This window comes from Gopherus evgoodei, chromosome 2, assembly GCF_007399415.2.
Source record: "Gopherus evgoodei ecotype Sinaloan lineage chromosome 2, rGopEvg1_v1.p, whole genome shotgun sequence".
NCBI classification, from domain to species: Eukaryota; Metazoa; Chordata; order Testudines; family Testudinidae; genus Gopherus; species Gopherus evgoodei.
In genome coordinates, this window is record NC_044323.1 from 289,505,163 (window position 1) to 289,523,790 (window position 18,628).

The window sequence follows — 18,628 nt, forward strand, 5'->3', positions numbered from 1 at the left end:
AGGGTGCTGTGGAGATGGAGAGCTTCCATGGTTCTCTGCATCCCAAAGTTTCTTTTGGATTGTGATCCTGTGTGAAAAGCTCCACTCCCTGCTCTGGAATTTCCCCAGACACTAGCAACACAAAATTGACTCCCATTGTCAGTTCCACAGATGCTGGCAGGAGTCTCAGAAGAGGCACTGACCTCTGAAAAGACTGCCAGGTTGCAGCAGAGAAGAAACTGGCCAGAGATATAAGCAGCAGCAGCAGCAGCACTTAAGCCATCTCCTGACAGATTCAGAAAGCACTGCATTAGTTTACACACCAGTCACGTTTTGAAGCATATCATCACATCCATTAGAGATGAAAATTATTCACGTTTTTAGTGAGTTCTTAGATTCCCAAGAGAGAGCCGTCAAGTTCAGCCAAAAGTTTCTCACCACAGGGAAGTGGATTTTTTCTCAAGACTCAATGATTCATTGCCAAAAAGTTTGCTCACCTGTTTGACACGGTTAGCTGCCAGTTAAATGTTCTCATCTAGTCTAGTAGAGGCTGGATCCAAACAGATGCGTTTAAGATTTTACATTTTTCATCGTGGGGTCATTTTATAAACACGCATGAGCTGCAGAAAGCTCTAATAGCACCCTATGGAAGATCTTAGAAGAACCGCTATTCTTGGCTGCAAGATCACTTATTCCCAGGACGTGGAAATGGCTAGAACCACCACCCTGGACTGAATGGTTGAAAAACAATCTGCAAAAGCACTCAAAACTCCATCCACTTGAGAAGTAACTCCTAGATGCCCACAACAGCCATGCTTAGGAGCAGCATTCAGCAAGTTACATAAGCATATAAGATGGCTATACTGGGTCAGACCAATGGCCCATCTATCCCAGTATCACCTCTTGAGACAGTGGCTAGTGCCAGATGCTTCAGAGGGAATGAACAGAACAGAGCAACTATCAAGGGATCCATCCACTGTCGTCCAATCCCAGTTTCTGGCAGTCAGAGGTTTAGGGACATTCAGATCATGCAGTTGTATCCCTGAGCATCTTGGCTAACAATCATTGATAGACATATCCTCCATGAAAGTATCTAGTTCTTTTTTGAAAGCCATTATACTTTTTGGACTTCACAATGTCTCCTGGCAATGAGTTCCACAGGTTGACTGTGTCTGGTGTGAAATACTTCATTTTGTTTGTTTAAACGTGCCGCCTATTAATATAATTGGATGACACCTTGTTTTTGTGTTATGAGAAGGAGTAGATGACACTTCCTTAGTTGCTTTCTCCGCCCCATTCATGATTTTATAGACCCCTACCGTAACTGTCGTCATCTCTTTTCTAAGCTGAACAGTCCAAGGACAGTTCTACACTTAAAATGCTGCATTGGCGCAGCTGGGCCATTGTAGCACTTTAATGAGGCTGCTCTAAGTTGATGGCAGAGAGTGTCTCCCGTCAGTTCAGTTAAAAAACCATCCCGCTGACATAGCGCTGTCTACACCAGCACAGAAGTCAGTATAACTATGGTCACTCAGAGGTGTGGATTATTGAGATCCCTGAGCAAAGTAGTTATACCGAAGTAATTCTGTACTTTAGCCCTGGTCCACACTACGAGTTCAGGTCAAATTTAGCAGCATTAGACTGATTTAACCCTGCACCCATCCACAAAATGAAGCCATTATTTTCGACTTAAAGGGTTGTTAAAATTGATTTTGGTACTCCTCCCCCGACGAAGGGATTAGCGCTGAAATCGACCTTGCTGGGTCGAATTTGGGGTAGCGTGGTCGCAATGTGACAGTATTGGCCTCCGGGAGCTATCCCAGAGTGCTCCATTGTGATCACTCTGGATAGCACTCTAAACTTTGATGCACTGGCCAGGTAGACAGGAAACGGCCTGCGAACTTTTGAATCTCATTTCCTGTTTAGCCATTGTGGCGATTTGCGGGTGAGTGCAGCTCTCATCAGCAGAGGTGACTGTGATGGAGTCCCAGAATCGCAAAAGCGCTCCAGCATGGACCGAACGGGAGGTACGGGATCTGATCGCTGTATGGGGAGACGAATCCATGCTATCAGAACTCAGTTCCAAAAGACAAAATGCCCAAACATTTGAAAAAAATCTCAAAGGGCAGGAAGGACAGAGGCTATAACAGGGACCCACAGCAATGCCACGTGAAACTTAAGGAGTGAGGCAAGCCTACCAAAAAACCAGAGAGGCAAATGGCCACTCCGGGTCAGAGCCCCAGACATGCTGCTTTTATGATGAGCTGCATGACATTCTAGGGGGTGACCCTACAACTACCCCATCCCTGTGCTTTGACTCCGTCAACAGAGTAGCACACAACAGGGATCTGGGTTTGGGGGAGGAAGAAGATGATGAGGAGGAGGAAGTTGAAGATAGCTTCCTTGCTGTGAGCTGATAAACTGCTTTCCCTGACAGCCAGGAACTGTTTCTCACCCCTGACCTGGAGTCCACCTGCACATTTCCCAGAGTCACTATCCCTGAAATCAGCAGGTCTTTGACTGTGTTGGCTACTTGGATCACAGCAGCCCCCACAGTAGATTTGCCCACTCCAAATTGATGCCCGACTTACCGGTAGCTGTCTGGCGTTGCAAGTTTCCACAGGGCTATCGCCACTCGCTTCTCAACTGGGAGGGCTGCTCTCATCTTGGTATTCTTGTGCTTCAGGGCAGGGGAAAGCAAGTCAGAAAGTTCCATGAAAGTGCCCTTACACAAGCGAAAGTTTTGCAGCCACTGGGAATTGTCCCAGACATGCAACACTATGAGGTCTCACCAGTCTGTGCTTGTTTCCTGGGCCCAAAATCAGCGTTCCACGGCATGCACCTGCCCCATTAACATCATGATGTCCACATTGCCGGGGCTTTGAGAGAAGTCTGTGTCCATGTCCTCATCACCGTGCTGCCATCGCCTAATCGCCTGCTTTTGCAGGTTCTGGTTCTGCATATACTGTAGGATAATACGCATGGTGTTTACAGTGCTCATAATTGTGGTGGTGTCTGAGCGGGCTCCATGCTTGCCATGCTATGGTGTCTGCCCTGAAAAAAGGTGCAAACGATTGTCTGCTGTTGCTCTGATGGAGGGAGGGGCAAGCGATGACATGGCTTACAGAGTTGTCACACAGAATGGCCCCCTCAAGGATTGAACTCACAACTCTGGGTTTAGCAGACCAATGCTCAAACCACTGAGCTATTCTGCCCCCACTATTCAAGGAGGGGAGGGGGCGCAAATGAATACAAAACAAATCTGGTCTCTTTATTACTTTGTCCACTCCATCTCTCTGATACATCTTAGGCTGGCAGCAGACGGTGCAGTATGACTTCTAGCCACAGTTGTCTCCTGGCTGCTTGCCAGAAGATGGTGCAGTACAACTGCTGGCCATCGTCATCTCCCATTTATGTCCAGGCGCTTCCAGCCAACCTCACCCAGGCCAGCCAGGAGCACACACATCTGCCCAGGCACGCCTAACCAACCTCACCGAGGTCAGCTAAAAGAGCACCCAGGAGATGACGACGATGGCAACCAATCATAATGCACCGTCTGCGGCCAAAAGGCAATGAGCTGCTGCTATGTAGCAATGCAGTCCCATGTCTGCCTGCAGTCAGGAGACATACAGTGATGGTGAGCTGAGCGGGCTCCATGCTTGCTGTGGTATGTTGTCTGCACGGGTAACCCAGGAAAAAAGGCGAGAAATGATTTATTGCTGTTGCGGGCGGGGAGGCTGACATTTACCAAGAACCGCCAGCAACAATGTCTTTGCCCTATCAGGCACTGGGAGCTCAACCCAGAATTCCAATGGGCAGCGCAGACTGTAGGAGAGTTACCCACAATGCAACACTCCAGAAGTCAACACTAGCCTCGGTACTGTGGATGCACTTCGCCGAGTTAATGGTCTTAAGTGGGGACACACACAATCAAGTGTATAAAATTGATTTCTAAAAAATTGACTTCTATAAATTTGACCTAATTATGTAGTGTAAACATACCCATAGACAAAGACCCAGTCTTTTTAACCACTCCTCATGTGGAAGCAGTGCCTACCCCTAATCATTTTTGTTGCTCTTCTCTGTACCGTTTCCAATTCCAAGGTATCTTTTTTGACATGGGGTGACCAGATCTGCACGCAGTATTCAAGGTGTGTGCTTTCCATGAATTTATAGAGAGACACTGTGCTATTTTCTGTCTTATCTCTCCCCTTCCTAGTGGCTCTTAACATTCTACTCGGGGTTTTTTTGACTGCCGCTGCACATTGAGAGTATGTTTTCAGAGAACTATCCACAGGACTCCAAGATCTCTTTCTTGAGTGGTAACAGCTAATTTAACCCAACTTAGTGAGATCCCTTTGTAATTCTTTGCAATTTTTAGGATCTAATTATTCTGAATAATTTTGTATCATCTGCAAACTTTGCTTCTTAACTGTTTACCCCTTTTTTCCAGATCACCTATGGATATGCTGAACCACACAGGTCCCGATACAGATCCTTAAGGGACCCAACTATTTACCACATTCCATTGTGAAAATTTCCCATTTACTCCTATCTTTTGTTTCCTATCTTTTAAGCAGTAACTGATAAATGATGGCAGTGACCTCAGACTCAGAGACTTTAAGGCCAGAAAGGACCATTGTGACCTCCTGCACATCGCAGGCCACAGAAACTCACCCACCTCCTTGTGTAATAAACCCCAATCTCTGGCTGAGTTACTGATGTCCTCAAATCATGATTTAAAGACTTCAAATTACAGAGACACCACCATTTTTTCTGGTTTAAATCTGCAAGTAGCCCATGTCCCATGGTGCAGAGAAAAGCGAAAACCCGCCAAGGTCTCTGCCAATCTGACCCGGGGGAGATTCCTTACCAACCCCAAATATGGCAATCAGCTGAACTCTGAACATGCCAGCAAGACCTGCCAGCAAGACCTGTGAAAGAATTCTCTGTAGTAACTCAGAGCCCTCCCCATCTAGTGCATCATCTCTGGCCATTCTGAATTTTTGCTACTAGCAGTTGCAGATTGGCTACGTGCCACTGTAGGCAATCTTGTCATACCATACCCTCCATAAACTTATCAAGCTCAGTTTTGAAGCCAGTTAGGTTTCTAACCCCACTGCTCCACTCTGAAAGATGTTCTGGAACTTCACTCCTCTGATGGTAAGAAAACTTTGTCTAATTTCAAGCCTGAACTTGTTGATGGCCAGTTTACATCCATTTGTTCTTATGTCCACATTGGCACTTTACTTAAATACCTCCTCTCCCTCACTGGTACTTATCCCTGTGATGTACTTATAGAAAGCAATCATATCTCCCCTCGACCTTCTTTTGGTTAGGCTAAACAAGCCAAGCTCATTTAGTCTCGTCTCATAAGGCAGGTTTTCCATTCCTCTGATCATCCTAGTAGCCCTTCTCTGCACCTGCTCCAGTTTGAATTCATTTTTCTTAAACATGGGAGACCAGAACCGCATACAGTGTTCCAGATAAGGTCTCTCCAGTGCCTTGTATAATGGCAATAACACTTCCCTATCTCTACAGGAAATACCTCGCCTGATGCATCCTGGGAGCGTATAAGCCTTTTTCATGGCCTCATCACATTGGCAGCTCATAATCATCTTGTAATTCACCAACAAACCCAAGTTTTTCTCCTCCTCTGTCGCTTCCAACTGATACATCCCCAGCTTATGGCAAAAAAATTTGTTGATAGTCTCTAAGTGCATGACCTTGCAATTTGCACTACTAAATTTCATCCCACTTCTATTACTCCAGTTTTCAAGGTCCTCCATATCTCCTTGCATGATATTCCAGTCCTCCTTCATATTGGTAATACCTCCTAACTTTGTGTCATCTGCAAATTTTATTAGCAGTCTCCTTTTTATGCCCTCTTTGGTGTGAGATCTTCTCAAAGGCTTTCTGAAAGTCCAAGTACATTATATCCATTGTTGACACCATCAGTAAATTCTAATAGATTGGTGAGGCATGACTTCCCTTGGCAAAAGCTGTGTTGACTCTTCCCCAATATGCTGTGTTCATCTATGTGTCTGGTAATTCTGTTCTTTACTATAGTTTCAGCCAATTTGCCTGATACTAAAGTTAGGTTTACCAAGCCTGTAATTGCCATGATCACCTCTGGAGCCCTTTTTTTTTTTTAAATCTATATCATATTAGCTACCCTCCTGTCATCTGGTACAGAGACTGATTTAAGTGACAGGATACATACTACAGTTAGTAGTTCTGTAAATTCATATCTGAGTTCCTTTAGAACTCTTAGGAGACTACTATATGGTCCTGCTGACTTATTACAGCTTAATAATTTATCAATTTCTTTCAAAACCTCCTCTTATTGACACCTCACTCTGGAACAATTCTTCAGATTTGTCACATAAGAATGGCTCCGTTGCGGGAATCTCCCTCGCACCCTCTGTAATGAAGACCGATGCAAAGAATTCATTTAGATTCTCCACAATGGCCTTGTCTGTCTTGAACGTTCCTTTAGCACCTCGATCGTCCAGTGGTCCTACTCACTGTTTGTCAGGCTTCCTGCTTCTGATGTACTTAATTCTTTTGCCATTGGTTTGTGTGTCTTTTGCTAGCTGCTTTTCAGATTCTTTTTTTCACGTGCCTTATTACACTTGACTTGCCAGAGTTTATGTTCCTTTCTATTCTTCTCAGGAAGACTTGACTTCCAATTTTTAAAACATGCCTTTTTGCCTCTAATTGCCTCTTTTACTCTGCTGTTCAGCCATGGTGGCATTTTTTTTTTAAATCCTCATTTACTCTAGCCTCTATTATAGTGTTTTTAAATAATCTCCATGCAGTTTGCAGGCATTTTACTGTTGATTGTTCTTTTTAATTTCCGTTTAGCCAGCCTCCTCATTTTTCTGACCAAGGGCCTATTGTTCCTGCCCTACGTAGGACTTCATCTTCCTTGTCCCAGCAATTCCAGGGGAATAACACCTTTAGACTCTGCCAGAATCTAGAATTGAATGCAGCAGGGTTCCGTGTTCCAATGTGGGGCAGAAAATGAGCATGTTCACAGGGCAAGGAAGGACAATGTGCTCTGACACTACTCAGATCCTTGAGCTAGTTAAGGTCATCACTGTGTTTCTGAGGACAGTAAGAGCTCACTGGCCTTCCCCCTCGAGGTTTGCAAACTGCTGATGTTGCAGTTCTTTTTAGGGAAAGAGGTAAGAAGGAGAATTCAACAAGGGGAGCACAACAGAGCATAGAGGAAGCAGCAGCAAAAGGAAGGGGAAGGAAAAAAGAGATGCCACCTACTTTGTCCCCCACGGAACTGGTTGGGAAAGAAAGTGACAAAAGAAAGCATAGGGCTTGTCTACCGGAACCACAGACCATAGTAATTTGGGGTGTGAATTTACCCTACACTAGCTTGCTGTGGTGTAACTGCACATACCCTGCTAATGCGTGTTAACAGTTCATTAATGCACTGTGAGCTAGTCCCCTTTCAAAGAAGAGGATCAGAGCAAAGCGTTCTAACAAGCTGTTAATGCACGTCAGCAAGGTGCACAGGGACAAATAGACAGCAACAGGCTAGCCCGGGATTGCTATGGGCTAATTGTTGGGGTAGGCAAGTCCTTAAAAAGAGAGGTGCATTCTAGTGAAGAGAAAGCAGTTTGCAGTTTTCACACAAGTTAGCAAGTCCAAAGTAAAACCTAGGGTCTTCACAGTCTAACTCGATCTGGTAACGACAAAACTGCCTTGTTTTCACTCAGATTTGACTTAAGAACACACAGCCTTAAGGTGTTAGAACATGGTTAAACACGAGGAATCTGACTTAACGCCCAATTCTTAACCAGGGTTCCCCCCTGCACTCAATTGTTTTTTAAAACACTTAACTTATAACGAGCTCTGTAGTCAAACCTCATTGCTGCTATTATTGATTACCTTTCTTGCTGGAAGCAACCTAGCAGTTTTTAACTACTAGAACATACAACAATAAAAAAGAATTTTTTGTTTACGCTGTATAAGAATTACTTAGAAATCAATGAGTGTTTCTTGGGAGCTGTTACATTACCTAATTAACAGCCATGTTCCTGTGACATTTATAAACGTTGTGGAAGTAACAAAATATGACTAAGCAATTGAATTGAATTTATTGTGTTTGCTGGGGTGCAACAAGAAGAACCTCCTTTAGCAGCCCTTGCTCAGGTATGGGCCCAATGATCTTCTCAGTGGATGGCTGATTAATCAGAGGGCTGTTACCTTTTCTCAAAGCACCAGCTGGTTCCTAGATCTGCATTTACTCATGCTTCCTCTCGGGTGTAATTATTCTATAGCAGAAGGTAACGTGGGGCATCACCAATAGGTGGCATTGCCTAGAATAAAAAGAAGAAATATGCACATGTAACTGAGAACAGTTGCTGGGATCTGCGTATACAATGCCCTAAACGTGACTGGTTAGATGGTAAAGATTTTTTTTTTTGCATTGTCTTCAGGAGAGTAACATGGCTTACTCTCGTTTCTGAGAGCTGTCTCCTGTTGCAGGAGTTGTATTTAAATATAGAACCGTAACTCTGTGTGCAGACAGGTATTCTGTACTTGGACCCAAACCACCTCCCACTGAAGTAAATGGAGGCCTTTCCTTTAGCTTCACTTAGCATTGAATCTGACCCCAATGTCCCTCTTTTGTTTGAGGGTACATGTTCAGAGTTCACTTGAGTTATCTACATTTAAATGTAATCCTCTCGCATTAGGCTAACCTGAGTGAGAGCAGCCACTTTGTGAAAAAGCTTTCAAGCTGCTATGTCCACACTTCTCTGCACTCACTCATGAGTGGCACTAAGATTTCTGGGGGCATACACAGGGTTCTTTGTAATGCAGTAAGCTGAGCTGCTCTAGGAATTCTCTTTCTCTCCCAATGAACTGTGGGAGAACTTTGTCCTTTCTGGGCACACAGGAGGAATTATGGGAAAGCACTGGAGAACTAGCAGCACGAGCTGAGCTGGCCTGCGTCCACCACAGTAGTCACGTTAGCAGCTGGTTGTGTTTCCTCTAGCACACAAAAGTCTGCAACCTATGGCATGCATGCCAAAGGTGGCACGTGGCTGCCGCCCGGGGTCCCAGCTGCCGGCACCGCTCAGTGTCCCGTAGGCCTGGGGTTTCGTTCGCTCAGCCGGCAGGAGGCTGAGTGGGGCCAGCGGCCGGGACCCCAAACCGGCAGCAGGCGCGCCCCCGGCTCCCCCCTCACAGCACTCGGGTTCTGCGGCTCCCGGGAGTGAGAGCCACCAGGGCGTGGGGCCCTGAGCCTGCTGCAGGAGAGGCGGCGGTGGCAGCTCGCCGGGGAGGGGGGAGGCTGTGCACCCTCCAGAGGAGTTCAGGGGGCAGGGAAGGGGGAACCTGGTCTGGGGAGCAACCCCTGGGCACGACTGGCCCCTGGGATCTGCCTCTCAATGAACCGATGTGCGGCCGGGAGCGGGGAGGGAAGGAGGAAGTTTTGCCTGGGGCACAAAGTGTCCTTGCACCGGCCCTGGACCAGGGGGCGCATGCACCCCAGGTTAAGAACCACTGCACTAAACTGATAAGATCTGCATTTTAATTTAATTTCAAATGAAGCTTCTTAAACATTTTTAAAAACTTGTTTATTTTACATACAACAATCGTTTATAGACTTATAGAGACAGACCTTCTAAAAACATTCAAATGTATTACCGGCATGCGAAACCTTAAATTAGAGTGAATAAATGAAGACTCGGCACACCACTTCTGAAAGGCTGCCAACACCTGGGCTAGCATTAGCCTTTACCCCGGACTTGCCAGCCAACTCAAGTTAAAAGAACCATCACACTCAAGATCAGACAACTTTTAGTGTGGGCAGGACCTAACTCAGGGCAATGGTCCCCAAACTCTGAGATGCGTCCCCCTAGGGGGACACAGAGGAATGTTGGAGGGGGGGAGGGCGTGGCAGGGCTTGTGGTATGCCCCACAGGGGACAGGGAGGGAGCACCACCCAGTCCCGCTCTGCCTCCTGCTCTGGCTCCAAGTCCTGCTCTGCCCCCCAGCCACAGCTCCACACCACTCTCTGCCCAGCTCTGCCCTCATTCTCTCTTTGGCTCCAAGCCAGCTCCGCCTCTAGCCCCACCCCTTCACCCCCCATCCCCAGTTCTGCCTTCAGCCCCAGCTCTGCTGTGGAGGAAGCCTAGGCTGTACAGTAATGGAGGAGGGGCATGGACCGATTCCGTTACTGGTGGGGAGGACACAAAAAATTTAGGCACCAGTGAGTTAGGGGCTGTGCTCAAATTATAACTCAAGTTCCTCAACTTTTGGAACCCGGGACACAGCAAGCGCCCCCTAGCTGGGGCACTCCTAGCCCTGCCCCTCCCACACATACCCTAGATTTCACAGGGGATTTCACAGTCCATAATACATTTTTCATGGCTGTGAATTTGGAAGGACCTTACTTATACTGTCTACACTGCCAATTTACAGCAATGCAGCTTTCTCACTCAAGGGTGTGAAAAAAACACCCCTCTGAGCGCAGCAAGTTTCACCGCCTTAAAGCTCCAGTGTAGTCAGTGCACCAGCACTGGGAGCTATGGCCCTCGTGGAGGTAGGTATTTTTTAAGAGCTGGGAGAGCTCTCTCCCGGTACTGCGCCACGACCACACAAGGCAGCACTTTAGCATTGCCAGTGTCGACTAGCCGTTAGATTGTAATCTCTTTGGGGAAGGGACAGTCTTTCTGGCCTGGTCTACACTACGCATTTATATCGATTTTAGCAGTGTTAAACTGATTTAACGGCCCATCCGTCCACACAATGAGGCCCTTTATATTGATATAAAAGGCTCTTTAAACTGGTTTCTGTACTCCTCCCCGATGAGAGGAGTTACCACTGAAATCGGTATTACCATATCGGATTAGGGTTAGTGTGGCCGCAAATCGACGGTATTGGCCTCCGCGTGGTATCCCACAGTGCACCACTGTGACCACTCTGGAAAGCAATCTGATCTCGGATGCACTGGCCAGGTAGACAGGAAAAGCCCCGCGAACTTTTGAATTGCATTTCCTGTTTGCCCAGCGTGGAGCTCTGATCAGCACTGGTGGTGATGCAGTCCCAAATCCAAAAAGAGCTCCAGCATGGATCGTACAGGAGATACTGGATCCGATCGCTATATGAGGAGACAAATCTGTCCTATCAGAGCTCCATTACAGAAGATGAAATGCCAGAGCATTTGAAAAAAATCTCCAGGCTACGATACAGAGTCCACAGCACAGTGCTGTGTGACAAGCATAACGGAAAGCCAAAGAATCAAATGGACGCTCATGGAGGAAGGGAAGGGGGACTGAGGACTCTAGCTATCCCACAGTCCCCGCAGTCTCTGAAAAGCATTTGCATTCTTGGCTGAGCTCCCAATGCCTGTAGGGTCAAACACATTGTCCGGGGTGGTTCAGGGTATATCTCGTTAATTTACTTCCCCTCGCCCCCCCCGTGAAAGAAAAGGGAAAAAAATCGTTTCTTGACTTTTTTCAATGTCACCGTATGTCTACTGCATGCTGCTAGTAGACACGGTGCTGGGGCAATGAACAGCAGCATCCTCTTCCCTCTCTTCCCTGGTGGCAGACGGTACAGTGCAGTAGGACTGGTAGGCGTCCTCGTCATCAGCCCGTGAGTGCTCCTGGCTGGCCTCAGGTGAGGTCGGCCGGGGGCACCTGGGTAAAAATAGGAATGACTCCTGGTTATTCCCGGCAGATGGTACAGAACAGCCGGTAACCGTCCTCATCATAGCAACTGCGTGCTGAACTCCATCACTCCCCCCATACCCCTTTCATGTCCAAAGAAAAGATTCTGTACTGCCTGGACTATCATAGCAGCGAGATGCTGTGCTCCTCTCCGCACCACCCTTTAATGTCCTGCCTGGACTATCATAGCAGCTGGAGGCTGCCTCCCCCTCATTTTATCTCACTAAAAAGCCAGTGTTTCTTATTCCTGCATTCTTTATTACTTCATCACACAAATGGGGGGACCCTGCAACGGTAGCCCAGAAGGGTTGGGGGAGGAAGGAAGCAATGGGTGAGGTTGTTGCAGGGACACTCCCCTAGAATGCCATGCAGCTCATCATTTCTGTAGGATCTGACATGGAGCGGCTGTGCTCTCTGGTTCTCTGATACACTGGTTCTCTAGTACACTTGTCCTATATTCTAGGCAGGACTGACTCTATTTTTAGATACAACATATCTATTTTTGTCTTTGCACCCCTGGCCGACCTCAGTGAAGGTCAGCCAGGAGCACCCATGACAGCAGCAGACGGTACAGAACGACTGATAACCGTCATCTCATCGCCAATTTACAATGGCACAGCAGACGGTAGAGAACGACTGGTAACCGTCTCTGCTACCTTGCAAAGACAAATGAATGCTGCTGTGTAGCACTGCAGTACCGCCTCTGTCAGCGGCATCCAGTACACATACAGTGATAAATGGCCAAACGGGCTCCATGGTTGCTATGCTATGGGTCTGCCAGGGCAATCCAGGGAAAAAGGGTGTGAAATGATTGTCTAACGTTGCTTTCACGGAGGAAGGAATGAGTGACGACATTTACCCAGAATCACCCACGGCACTGTTTTTGCACCATCATGCACTGGGATCTCAACCCAGAATTCCAATGTGGGGGGGCTACTGCGGGAACTATGGGATAGCTACGGGATAACTACCCACGGTGCAACGCTCCAGAAATCGACGCTAGCCTCGGTACATGGATGCACACCACCGAATTAATGTGCTTTGTGTGGCTGCATGCACTTGACTTTATACAATCTGTTTTACAAAACCACTTTATGTAAAATCGGAATAATCCTGTAGTGTAGACGTACCATTTGTTCGGTGCCTAGCTCAGTGGGGTCCCAGGCTCTAGGGTAATACAAATAATAATACTGAAGACAACCCCTGTGAGAAAGAGAATCCACTCACGTATGCTAGCATTTAAATAGTCACAACAAGGTTTTGAAGATCACACCTCAAAAACATGAACAGGGTGGCAGTGGGACAAGTTCACAGCTTTGCTGCTGATCTTATTTAGCTGGAGACTTTTTTTATTTTTTTGTTTTGCAAGACTGGGTTAACATACCAGCAGTACACTTGGGAAATTAATGGAGGAGGGCAGCAGCAACAGAACAAAGCAGACTTCAGTTCCTGTCTACACAAAGTTGGACCACTTTAACTAAAAGTATTTTTTTAAGTCACACACATACATCCAACTCCATTCTCTGTGGATACTCAATTTGAATTTTGGTAAGGGATCCCTTTAAACTAAGTCAATATAAACAAGGTTTAAATTCAAGAATGTCCACACAGAGGTTGCACCAGTTTAACTAAATCACTTTAAAATGGTGCGGCTTTGTAGAAGGATCAACATTTGCATCATTGAGATGACTGTGCTGTGTGCACTCTAGTGAAGCATTTACACTCTCCCTCCTGCAAGCTACCCTAGGAGCAGCAGCAGTCACCCTCAGGAATCCTGCATCCTGGTAAGCAAAGGAGGTAGGCCTTCATTGGGAATTGTTCAAAGACGCCAGGTGCCCATGTCCACAAGTGATTTTTCAATCATATTTCTTTATGAGTGTTTAAATTTCCCCCTCCAATGCTACCAAAGGCCAACTCCTCAACAAGTGCTACTCTGGAGGTTTTTTTGATCACCTGTTTCAGTTACTGATGAGTAAAGGGTCTTGAAATGCTGTGTTTCACCCACACATTGTTGCCAGTAAAATACCTAAAGGGACTTTCCCTTTAACTTTCAAAATAAAACAAACAAAAAAAATAGACCTCTCTCCTCTGTGCTGAGACCAAGAATGTGAAATTTCAGTTGGTCCCAACTGAGAATTTCACAAAATAAGCATGTGAAAACAAAGTTTTAACTTTGCAGGCACAGAGTAAAGACAGGGAAAGACACCTATGTTTGAAGCCAAGTGATTAAGCACCTATTAGCCTGCAGTTGTGCTCCAGAATTTAAAATTTAATTTCTAATGACATTTCTAATCCTTACGGTTGAGAAGCAAACCTTCCTAACTTGAACTGAATTTAGCTTGATGCAGCGCTGCCTTCCTGAATTCCCAGTAGCCTGCCTCAAACAGTAGCTCAGAAGAGTGAATTACCACATTCCTCTCCATTTGGTTAACTCTGGAACATAATGACAATTTTGATGTACTGCTGGGTGCTGCCAAGAATGCTAAAGTGGAGAACAGGCAAATACAACTTTCTTAAGCATTTGTGAAACACAGGATAGAGTCCCAAATCAGTAAAATCTCCCAGTTCTGAATTTAATTCCAGCCATTGTAGAATATAGCACAAACATGACACAAAGCAGGGTGCCTTTAAATCCAGTGTGGTGCAAAGTAAGGGATCTTATGAAATGAGTTCGTTATATACACAAGGTATCAACTTCCATTGACTTGTGGTTTGTTTCTTTCCATGGCAATCAGTAACTGCACATATATCCCAATAGGGCTATACTAGCCACTACACTAGGGCTTCTGCTGGCACAGCTATGCCAGTCAGGGATCACCCCTCTTCAAGCTCACACCCCTGACCGTCACAGCTGTGCTAGCAGACATCTGTAGCGGGGACAGAGCCTAAGGCTTGTATTCTTGCTGAACAAGTTTGCCAAGAAGGATGCACACAAAAAAATCCATTCATTCGGCTTAAATCTCAGTTCCTCTGAGTGGGCAGATAAAGTTATAATTGAATTAGTTAGAAGCTGGCAGTAACATAAAACCCAAGATTTAGACTAATTGCTGGGATTAGTAATTCTGGTTGTACAAGATGTACACCACACACATTTTGGAATAAGACACCAGCATCCAGAGCTAACGTCTCAAAAGGGTCTGTCCGGCTGAACACTAATTTTTTTTAATCTAAGCCCCAAAATGACGGTTACATGAAGAAGGAGTTGTTTTTTATTAATGATATCACACTAATGCCTAGTCCAGGGGTGGCCAACCAGGGGCTCCAGAGCCACCTGCAGCTCTTCAGAAGTTCATACGCGGCTCCTTGTATAGGCATCGACTCCGAGGCTGGAGCTACAGATGCCAACTTTCCAATGTGCCAGGGGTGCTCACTGCTCAATCCCTGCCTCTGCCAGATCCTGCCCCCCACTCTACCCCCTCCTCTGAGCCTGCCATGTCCTTCCTCCTCCCCTCACCCCAGCCTCCTACACACCACGAAACAGCCGATCACGAGCTGCGGGAAGGGAGGGGAAGGTGCTGATCGGGGCTGCCGGTGAGTGAGAGACACTGGGAGCAGAGAAGCTGCTGACGTATTATTGTGGTTCTCTGGCAATGTACAGCTGCTGACGTATTACTGTGGCTTCTTAAAAGGCTCAGGTTGGCCATCCCTGGCCTAGAGGGCTCAAATGAGATCACTGCCCCATGAGCCCTATTGTGCAAGACACTACACGTGTGCATGCACATTCCACAAGACACAGTCACTGCCCTCAAAGAACTGAACAGAACTCAGGACTCCTGATTTCAGCCCAGAACCCACCCACTAGACCATAGCCCTCTGCCATTTTCCAGGTTCAGATTTAGATTATCCAATACAAATAGTCTGCAATAATTTGAATTAAACACATAAGCTTTCAGTTTCCCTCTCAGGCTGTCTACACATACAGCGAAGCAGCCTTTAGTGAAGATGCTACTACACCGACAGGAGAGCTTCTCCCGCTAGTGTAGTTAATCCACCTCTGCGAGAGGCAGTATCTATGTCGACGGCAGAAGCTCTCCTGGATTTTTCCTACCCCTCAGTGATGTAGTTATACCAATGTAAGTTTGAAGTGCATACCTGGCCAAAGAAATATTATGAGTCTAATCATTTAAACACACATTTTCATAACTGTAATTGAGTGGCAACTGAGAGATGCTGAGGACTTTCACCAACACAGTTTTTATTTACTTAAAGCTGAAACGAACGTCAAGGAAAAAGGCAATCATATCTACTCAAGTATCTAAAACCATGCCAGTTCTGTGTGGCCACTATCACTTTTGCCATGCAGCACCTATTACTTCTGCTTCTTCAGATCTCAGTCCTCATGCTCATTGCAACAATGTATATCACTACATATACACTCATAAGAACATGAGAACAGACATATTAGGTCAGACCATCTAGCCCAGTATCCTGTCTTCCTACAGTGGCCAATGTCAGATGTTTCAAAGGGAATGAACAGTCAGGGCAATTACTGAGTGATCCCTCTGCTGTCATCCAGTCCCACCATCTGGCAATTAGAGATTTAGGGACAATCCAGAACATGGAACTGCATCCCTGACCATCTTGGCTAATAGCCATTCATGGGCCTTTCCTCCCTGAATTTACCTTATTCTTTATTTTAAACTCAGTTATACTTTTAGCCTTCACAACATCCCCTAGCAATAACTTCTACAGGTTGACTGTGCGTTGTATGAAGAATTACTTCCTTTTGTTTGTTTTAAACCTGCTGCCTATTAATTTTGTCAGGGGATCGCTGGTTCTTGTGTTACGTAAACAGGTAAATAACATTCCTTAGTCACTTTCTCCAGTCCATTCGTGATTTTACAGACCTCAATATCCCCCGAGTCGTCTCTTTTTTAAGAAACATGGTCCCAACCTTTTTAGTCTCTCCTCATGTGGAAGCTATTCCATACCCCTAATAATTTTTGTTGCCCTTCTCTGTACGTTTTCCAATTCTTTTTTTAAGATAGAGCGACCAGAATTGCAGAGTGTTCAAGGTGTGGGCATACTATCGATTTATATAGTGGCATGATGACATTTTCTGTCTTTTTATCTCCTTCCTAATGGTTCCTAATGTTCTGTTAGTTTTTTTTGTCTACCACTGTGCACTGAGTAGATGTGTTTTGAGAACTATGATGACTTCAAGATCTTTTTCTTGAGTGGCAACAGCTAATTTAGACTCCATAATTTTGTACGTATAGTTGAGATGATGTTTTCTAATGTGCATTAATTTGCACTTATCAGCACTGAATTTCATCTGCCATTTTGTTGCCCAGTTTTGCGAGATCTTTTTGTAACTCTTTGCAGTCAGCTTTTGGACTTAACTATCTTGAGTAATTTCATATTGTCTGCAAACATTGCCACCTCTCTGTTTGCTCCTTTTTCAAGATCATCTATGAATATGCTAAAGAGCAGTAATCCCAGTACAGAGCCCTGGGGTGCTCTGCTATTTACCTCTCCTCATTCTGAACACTGACCATTTATTTTTATGCTTTGTTTGTTGAAAGTGTCACTAGGCATCGTAGTTTGTATGGCTGTACCCTCACTGACTTTCTCCAAATGCAAAAATGTTCAGCACGAGGATGCTCTTCTCCCAACCAAATACTGGGACATCCTACCCAGGGGACTTAACCCCATCAGCACCCTCCTCCAGACTGTAAGGCACAATCTCTACCACCTAAGGATGCAGTAAGAAGATGGAGCATTCGGCCAGCTCCAGGACATCGTGTACAGCGGGCACCCCCATCTGCAGGAGATGCACCCAGCTACAGTCCCCTATGCACGGGAGTGCGGTCTCCCCAACTCCAGAGCATCCTGTGCATGGGACACGTGCCACCCTCCAGGGCAGCCCGGAGGCGGGGAGTGTGTGGAAGGGGGCAGGCTCATCCCCAGCACCCCCCACCCTGGGCCCCAGCCCCAGTGACCCGCACGCACGGGGCCGGGCTCATCTCCAGCGTGCCCCACACAGGGGGTCCTCCCGAGCCGCGGGAGCTCACGGTCACACACGCCCCGCACCTTCCCATTGCTGCGGCTGGAGCTGGCACCGCCCCGCACGCCCGCGGGCTGCCCCCGCCGCGCCCCGCACACTCACCTGCCTCCCGCGCACGGACCCCACCCCCCGCACGGGCGCAGCGGCTCGCGCACTCCCGCCGCCCGCCGTCGCGCGCCGCACGCGCTGGCTCTGGGCTCGCCCGCGCACGAGACACCCTCGGCTCGCTCGTACGCACGCAGGCACGCTCGTCGCCTCGCCCCGCCCCGCCCCGCCCCGCCCCGTTCCGTTCCCTGGCGTTCGGAGGCGCCTGGTCAAGCGCTTCCCCCCGCTTTACAAATGGTGTCACGTGGGTGCCGGCGGAGCCAATGGGAGATGCCCGAAGGGCTGTGACGCTCTAACGGGGCTGAGGGGGTGAAGGAGGGGGGAGGCGACTGGAGAAGTTAGAGGGGTCACGGGGGGGGGGAGAGACAGGGGAGGGGTAAAAGATAGGGGAAGGGAGGGGCCAGAGGAAAAGGGGAGGGGCCAGAGGGGAGGGGAGGAGAAGAGCTGTTGGGGGCAAGAGGGGAAGGAAGGGGGAGGGGTGAGAGAAGGAGATGAGGAGCAGGGGGGGGTAAGAGCAGAGGAGGGGGCAAAGAATGGGGGGGGCTAGTATAACTGCAAGATGGCCCCAACTTCCAGTGGTTAGTTCTGCTGTTGCTGGGGTGACCAGATGTCCTGTATCTATAGGGACAGTCGTAATATTTGGGGCTTTTTCTTATATTGGCATATATTAACCGCCACCCCCGTCCCGATTTTTCACATCTGCTATCTGGTCACTCTAGCTGTTGCCGACAGTCATGATTTTTACACGTGTCGCCTTTGCCCCCCCGCCCCCGAGTTCAAGGAGCATTTTCTTTAGCTGTTAGCACTATAGGGCTAGTGACACAGACAATGAGTAGTC

At 47.1% G+C, this 18,628-nt stretch overlaps 1 protein-coding gene across 2 annotated transcripts in view; it reads right to left on the reverse strand.

The window, feature by feature from the left end:
- The window catches only part of PTP4A3 (protein tyrosine phosphatase 4A3), a 166,106-nt gene extending 148,241 nt beyond the window's left edge, over positions 1–17,865 (reverse strand). Inside the window, exons 1-2 of one of the 2 annotated variants that reach the window (XM_030553881.1) lie at positions 17,788–17,865; positions 8,206–8,318 (exon numbers count right to left, since the gene is read on the reverse strand). The gene's annotated coding sequence lies outside the window, so the exon portion shown is untranslated. The remainder of the gene's footprint in view (positions 1–8,205; positions 8,319–17,787) is intronic. The other variant, XM_030553882.1, reaches the window with a different exon arrangement.
- Between the last annotated feature and the right edge of the window lie 763 nt (positions 17,866–18,628).